Source organism: Zea mays, chromosome 7, assembly GCF_902167145.1.
Source record: "Zea mays cultivar B73 chromosome 7, Zm-B73-REFERENCE-NAM-5.0, whole genome shotgun sequence".
In the NCBI taxonomy this organism is placed as follows: Eukaryota; Viridiplantae; Streptophyta; class Magnoliopsida; order Poales; family Poaceae; genus Zea; species Zea mays.
Window position 1 is genome coordinate 184205884 of NC_050102.1, and position 8094 is coordinate 184213977.

Genomic DNA, 8094 nt, shown 5'->3' on the forward strand with positions numbered 1-8094 from the left:
AACCCAAATACAACTCTTGTCTCCCTTGCATTTGGATCCCAACTTTCTAGCAACTACTTTTTCATTCTTACATAAAAGTGCAAATGAAGTATTGCAAGCATTGTAAATGGTAGAAGGTTCATTGCACATTCTCCTAGGCACATGAGGCACAACATTACTTCTCCTAGGCCTATTTCTACCATGCACAAAAGTAGAGCTAGAGGCAAACATAGCATGTGAATTAAAAGCATCACGATCATAACTCCTACTATAATGAGCATTCCTAGAAAATTTTCTATCATAAATGTAGGCATGACACTTTTGAGAACTACTAGCCATAGGAGCCTTCCCTTTCTCCTTGTTGAGAACGGGAGCCTTTTGGCTTGTTAAGTTCTTGGTTTCCTTTCGAAAACCAAGCCCATCCTTAATAGAGGGGTGTCTACCAATAGTGTAGGTATCCCTAGCAAATTTTAATTTATCAAAATCATTTTTGCAAGTCTTAAGTTGAGCATTAAGACTTGTCACCTCATCTGTTGGGGGTCTTCGTCCTCCGAAGGTCCTCAAAAACATGATTTGACAATATTTTCCAAGTGAAATGTATGAACAGGTATCTTCGTACTCAGATTATGAACATGAAGTACGATCAGGACGAAGCTTAAGTTAGACGAAGGAGGATTGAGATGAAGGACGGGCTGATCACCAAGCTGTACGAAGGATGGTGTATAGCCGAAGCTATGCGCAGGGGAGCTTCGGCATGATGGCAGAAAGGGGAACCGACTTAAAGATGAAAAGACTACTTAGGCCTTGACGGATCCCCATAAGTCATTAGCAAATGTAGTGGACATGAATGTAATTTTACATGGGCTGCGTCCCACGTCTATAAATAGATGAACAGTACTCCAGTACTGTTCACGCTGACTTGGCATTTACTTTTGCGTCACACTTGTATTTTCATCTCCTTCCAAGCCGAAGGTACATTTGTAATTCGATATTGTTTCTATTTTTCTATGATGATATGATAAAGTTAAATTGATGATGTTATATGATTATTCATGCTATCTTTTATGTTTCATATGCTTCGTCCTTCATGTATACTATGATGATGAAGGTTCGTCCTTCATAACCTTCGTCCGAAGATCGTTATATCCTAAGGGAAATAATGCTTCAAAGGACGAAGGACTTTATCGTTTAACATTCTCTATGTTGCCTTGTTCTTAACTCATAGCATTTGAGAACAAGTCTCCAACATTGGCGCCCACCTCCGGTGAACTCACTTCCACTTCGAGTTTTTTGAACACCTTCGGAAGCCATAGACCCTCGCTATGGCACCGAAGAAAGCTTCAGCGACTGGGGCTGCAGCTTTGCAACCGCTGGACCCTAACCAGGAAACTGTCTCTCTTCGGGAGGCCCGAAGCCAGAAGAGGAAGGTCGTCAGCCCGACGCTTCAGGAGGATGAGCTAGACCAAGAAATCAGGGATATGGAGATGCTACATCAACAGGTGCAGAGGAAGAAGGAGAAGATGGCCTGACTAGCTGAGTTGCAAAGGCAGATAGACGAAGCCTCTGAGGAAGTTCGCCATCTTTCTCACGATGAGCAGAACCGAAGGCCTCAGCAGGAAGACCTTCATCAGGAGGGCTTCGTCAACGAAGATGACTGGTATGATAATTTCCATCAGGGAAATTTTGTTTTTGATGATGCTTCTCCTCTGTCCGCTGAACTGCAGGCTACACCTTGGCCCCCGTCCTATAAGCCACCCCAACTTCCCATCTTCGACGGTCATTCAGACCCGAAGCAGTTCTTGATGAGCTACGAAGCAACAGTGTCTTCGTATGGTGGCAATGCTGCAGTCATGGCAAAATCTTTTGTTATGGCTGTCAGGAGTGTTGCTCAGACCTGGTATTCCTCCCTTTGACCAGGAACAATCACTTCATGGCAGAAGCTGAAGGATATGTTGTTAACCAGCTTCCAAGGTTTTCAGACGAAGCCGGTCACTGCTCAAGCTTTGTTCCAGTGCACTCAGGATCATGAAGAATACCTTCAGGCGTATGTCAGAAGGTTCTTGCGTTTGAGGGCGCAGGCACCAACGGTGCCCAATGAAATTGTCATCGAAGCCATGATCAAGGGGCTTCGTCCTGGACCTGCAGCTCAATATTTTGCTAGGAAGCCTCCTCAGACTCTGGAGAAGCTGTTCCAAAAGATGGACGAGTACATTCGTGCCGACAATGATTTTCGCCAAAGAACGAAGGAGGCTTTCAGATTTTCTGAGATGACCAGGGGCTTCGGAGGAAGATTTTATCCGAGGCATGTCAGGTCCATCCATAACTCTACTCAAAGTGATGATAAGGGGAGTCAGCAGCACAGGCCGCAGCCCTCCTCACAGGCTTCGGGGCAACAACAAAGCTTCTTCCGGCCACCAGCTCCAAGAGGTAGAGGCGCCAGGGGCTTTGGCGGAAGATTTGGAGATCAACCAAGGAGAATATTTTGCTTGTTTTGCGGTGAAAACAAGGGCCATACCACCAGGATGTGCCATGTTACCATCCAAAAGCAAAAGGAGATAGCCGAAGCTGCAGCACAACAAGCTCAGCCGAAGCAGGTCATGCATACTGCTTCGTACCATGTGCCTTACATCCCAGAATACGTAGGTAACCACCCTGCAGTTTCTGTTGCTTCGGCAAGTCAACCTCAAGCTTCCTGGCAACAACCTCCGCCTCCACCACCGCTGCAACAAGGCCAACAGCCAGAAGGGAGCCAATATGCTCCACACCAAAGGGACTTCAGAGAGCAGTCCGAAGCTCGTACAGTCAACAGCACCGTGCCGGAGTCAAAGCACATTTATTGACAAGTATCCTACCTTGATAGCAGTCTTTTCCGTTTAGTTCTATTTTCTGTATAATAAAGAACATTTCGATTTTCATGTAATAGTTTTGTGGTTGGTTATAAGGGAAATCTATTTTCTCCGAAGGCTTAAGTTGCTGAAGCTTGAAAGTTTGCGGAGGACCTTCGAATTATTAAAAATCCTTCGAAGTAACACAAAGTCGTTCTAAAGAACGCAGAGTAAGTTGCTAAAGTTACAAAAAGCCGTTCCAAAGGGAGCGCAGTGTAAGTTTTTTGCTCCAAAGACGTTCCTAAGGGAATGCAGAGCTTATACCGCCTAAGTAAAAGGCGAAGAAGCTCCAAAGACGTTCCTAAGGGAATGCAGAGCTTATACCGCCTAAGTAAAAGGCGAAGAAGCTCCAAAGACGTTCCTAAGGGAATGCAGAACTTATTCCGCCTAAGTAAAAGGTGAAGAAGCTCCAAAGTCGTTCCTAAGGGAATGCAGAGCTTACAGCGAAAAGTCAGCGCTGATACAAAAATATTGTGTGGGGATATGTATCTTTCGGAACAAATGTCATCTACATAGCATGACATCATCACATCATTTTGCATAGCATAAGCATCATACATCATGTTGCATATGGCACAAGAAGGGGACACAATATTGATCTTTGGAAGTATGCTTTGAAAGAGTGAAAATCGTGTTAAGTCACAAGGAGACACAATCTTCATCTTCGGAGTATAGCTTCGGAGAATGTTTTCACGAAGCTTGGATATTCTTCATCAGAGCACTATGGACATTGTTGTGATGCATAAAATTTTTTCTTCACGAAGCATGAAAAGAAGGGAAGGTGTTTTTTCGCCGAAGGCTTAAAACCGGTACGTATGTAAAGTTTCATGCATCGTAAAGAATTGAATAATGAAAAGAGACTTGTATATTACATTCAAATGTACACAATATTACATAGATCACACTTCAAATGTTTTTCCTAATAACACCTAGTCTTCTCTTAATACTACTTCGGCAGCCTCATTTAGAAGCTGTTCAACAACTTTATCCACGACAGTTTCGGCCATTTGTTTAATTTCGTCATCCCCTTTTGTGTGAGGGTCAGCAGACGATCCAGCAGGTTCTGAGGGAAGAGAATATTTTTGCATTACTATCACAAACCACGATCAAAGTTTGAAATAAAAATTACAACACGATACAAACTATTAATTAGTACCTAATTGACCTTCGGGCTCTGCCCTCTTTTCAGCAGCCTTAGCCACTTCTCTAGCATCGTGAATGCCCTTTTCACTTCTTTGAATAATTTCTCCTGCCATTTCTCGGCCACCATTGTCCCAGACGTCGGTGAAAAATTTTCCACCAACTTGGCTAGCTTCGGTCGACGGGTCTTTAATATCTTCAGCGGATAAAGTGGCTTCGGATTGCGCAAGCAGCTTAATATGATCACAACCTTTCTTCTCTAGAACAGTAGCAACTCCTCTGGCGCCCGAGAAGGCGCAGATATCACCGCGGCTGCTCAGGATTTCCTCGAAAGCTTCTGCTTCATGACTAATCCATTCCAATGGACCTTCGGGTTTGCCTCTGGAGAAACTTTCTTCACTAGAAAATGCGCCAACGCTGGCGAAACTGGATTTTATCTTATTGACGCATTCTATAGATTTAACATAGCATTTCCTCTGGGATGCACGAAGCTCCTGAGCACTTAACTCTAAATGATTAACCAACTGATCACTAAGCTCTCGTTTTGTTTCTTCAAGCACGCGTTCCTCTTTAGCTCTAGCTAGCTGTTTCTGAAGATCTTTAATCTCACGTTTTTGGGCTTCGGCCTGGATCTTTGAGGCAGCTTCGTCCTTTTTTACCTTGTCTACCAATGTAAGCAGAATTTTATCCTTTTCCAGAGCTTCGTTTCTCAGTTTAATAACTTCTGACCGAAGGTTGTTGAACGCAATTTCATAGCTCTCATCTTCGGCACTCTTTTGTGCTCTTAATGCGTTGCTTAAGATTAAACCCTATATGTAAAGACTTGGTATAAGAATAAAAGAATGAATTACGTATTGTAAATTTTTTTTAAAACGTCTAATTCCCATACCTTTAGGCTGTTATACGCAAGACTGTCCGCGAGATCCTCCTTCGTCATAGCACATAATCCAGCTTCGAGCTTCGGGAACCCCATACTTCTAGCCATCTCCCGGCAGACAGATAATTCTTTGTTATCAGGGAGGCAATATAGGAAGTCATCCTCATTTGTCCCATTGAACACCACTGCTCCCTTTGGATATTTTAACTCTCTGGCATAGTGATTGGCTTCATAAGTCTCTTCTTCAGATAATTTTTTCCCCGAAGCATGTCGTATGATATAATCGCATGTGCTGGCAGGAGCTTCGGGGGCGGCAGTGTCAATCTCCTCAACCAAAACTGGTTCTGATGTTTTTTCGGTTTCCAAAGATTGTTCCTTGATGGGCTCTGATGGCCCAGCTTTAGCTTCAGCTTCAGCTTCAGCTTCAGCTTGTTGCTTCGAAGCTTCAGTAGACGCTTCAGCAAGATCAACAGTCTTCTTTGGAGTTGTGCTTGAAGACATAATTGTCTCCAAGACATCTAGTACGTTCACCATTCTTTTTCTTTTTGGGGTCACCAATGGGCCCTTTTGGATTTTTCTTGTTTCGACATTTGCTGAAGGACTTAAGATTTCCAATATTTTTTGTCCTTCAATTCTCGGTTTTTCCGCCTTCTCTGCTAAAGGCGCTTCAGATTTCTCTTCTATCTTCGGCACTGGAGCTGGCTCCGTAGCTTCAGAGGCCAAGGAAACTTCACCAATGAATTCTGGCACTGTGGCTGGCTCAATAAAGCGCGCTCGGTGGGTGAGCACCTTCATCTTTTTCCTTTGCGGCGCTGGCTCATTAGTGGCACTTATGGTAGTTTCTGTTGCAGGAGAAGTATTCTTTCTTTTGCGACCCAATACCGGATAGTGATAGTCAGGGTAGACAAACCCGACTGCGTCAAAAACCCGGTTGAGTCTTTTCTTCTTTCGGCCTCCGAAGGCTGCTGATAATGCAGTGTTCTCGGCCTTCGAATATGCCCCAAGCAGTTCGTCACTCAATGTTTCAATGCTTTTCAACCAGTCGTCATCAGGTTCAACAAATTTATCCCCGTATTTGAATGTGTATTTTAGTCTGACCAGTCCGCCTTCGTCGGACTCTTTGATGGTCTCCTTCGGCATTTCCCACTTTCCTGCAAGTGGCCACACCCTGAAGGCAATATGTTCTTGAATCAAGTCCCTTGTCCCAATAAAAGAGCAGACTACGCCGAAGGCTCTTTGGCATTCCTCGGATGCTTCATCCATTTTAACCTTCGGCCTTCGGAGTCCGAAGCGTTGCCAGATGGGGCGCATAATGATACTCTTGACATCTTCTTGCGCTGTTAGGTCATTCTTTACATAGAACCATTCAGTCATCCAGGCTCCGGGCCATCTCTTCCGAAAGGTCGGCACAGGGCAGCTTGACCCGGAGCGGGCAACGAAGCTGTAACACCCAAAGTTGTTGTGATATTGTTCTTTCCCCCAGGGTTTCGTCTCATATAACAACTCATGAATGTTGCAAAAGCTTTTGGCATTTGGTTCTAAACCTTGGCTTCTCGCAGCCCAGACAAACATCCCCATTCTTATGATAGCTTCGGGAGTAATTTGATGAAGGTAGATTTGAAATGTTTTCAGAACTTCAACAACAAAGTTGCTTAGGGGGAATCGAAGCCCAGCCTTGAGAAAGCTTCGGAAGATTACGACTTCATCTTCTTCGGGGGTAGGAGAAGTTTTTTCTCCAGCATCAGCTCTCACAATAGATATATCTCGAAAATACCGCCCCCTCATATTATCAATATGACTCTGCTTAATGGTGGTTTTTCCGAAAACCGCGTGACTTGGCCGCCATGGCCGATCTTCGGACTCTTCCCCACCACTTTCTACATCGTAACTGTCGCTGTCACCAGTATCTTCAGACAAGCCTTCCAGGATCTCCTTGGTGATTTTTTCCGTATTGGTCTCCGCCATCGCTATAAGGAACCCCAGGTTCTTCTCTTCAGAGAGACTCAGCTTCATCTCGGGACCGGCCTTTTTGTCTTCAGACATCTTCGGAAATGCTAAAAACTGTTTTCAATGCCGAAGCTTCAAAACTAAAAGCTCAGTAAATTTTTGCGCGCAAGAGCTAAAATTGAGTAAGCGGGGGCAGATGGCAAGTGTGCGTACCAAAATGAGTTTGTGGTATGATCTTATTTATACGCCCAGTGCGTTGAAAATTGAAGGACCCGCTTGTCAGTGAATGTTGCTATTCTAGCAAAGGGAAGGTGTTTTTTCGGACCTTCGGCTTAAGGCCTTCGTCCATATCGCAATCTAAATTTATCACTAACAAATTAATATTGCGAGGGGCTACTGTTGGGGGTCTTCGTCCTCCGAAGGTCCTCAAAAACATGATTTGACAATATTTTCCAAGTGAAATGTATGAACAGGTATCTTCGTACTCAGATTATGAACATGAAGTACGATCAGGACGAAGCTTAAGTTAGACGAAGGAGGATTGAGATGAAGGACGGGCTGATCACCAAGTTGTACGAAGGATGGTGTATAGCCGAAGCTATGCGCAGGGGAGCTTCGGCATGATGGCAGAAAGGGGAACCGACTTAAAGATGAAAAGACTACTTAGGCCTTGACGGATCCCCATAAGTCATTAGCAAATGTAGTGGACATGAATGTAATTTTACATGGGCTGCGTCCCACGTCTATAAATAGATGAACAGTACTCCCGTACTGTTCACGCTGACTTGGCATTTACTTTTGCGTCACACTTGTATTTTCATCTCCTTCCAAGCCGAAGGTACATTTGTAATTCGATATTGTTTCTATTTTTCTATGATGATATGATAAAGTTAAATTGATGATGTTATATGATTATTCATGCTATCTTTTATGTTTCATATGCTTCGTCCTTCATGTATACTATGATGATGAAGGTTCGTCCTTCATAACCTTCGTCCGAAGATCGTTATATCCTAAGGGAAATAATGCTTCAAAGGACGAAGGACTTTATCGTTTAACATTCTCTGTGTTGCCTTGTTCTTAACTCATAGCATTTGAGAACAAGTCTCCAACATCATCATTTAGTATAGTAATAGAAATAAGGTGTTCATCACAGGAACTAACATCAAAGTCCTTGCATCTATTGCAAATAACTACATGTTCTACACAAGATCTAGTTGCATTTGTCTCCTCTAGCTTAGCATTTAATTCATCATTTAAATTCTT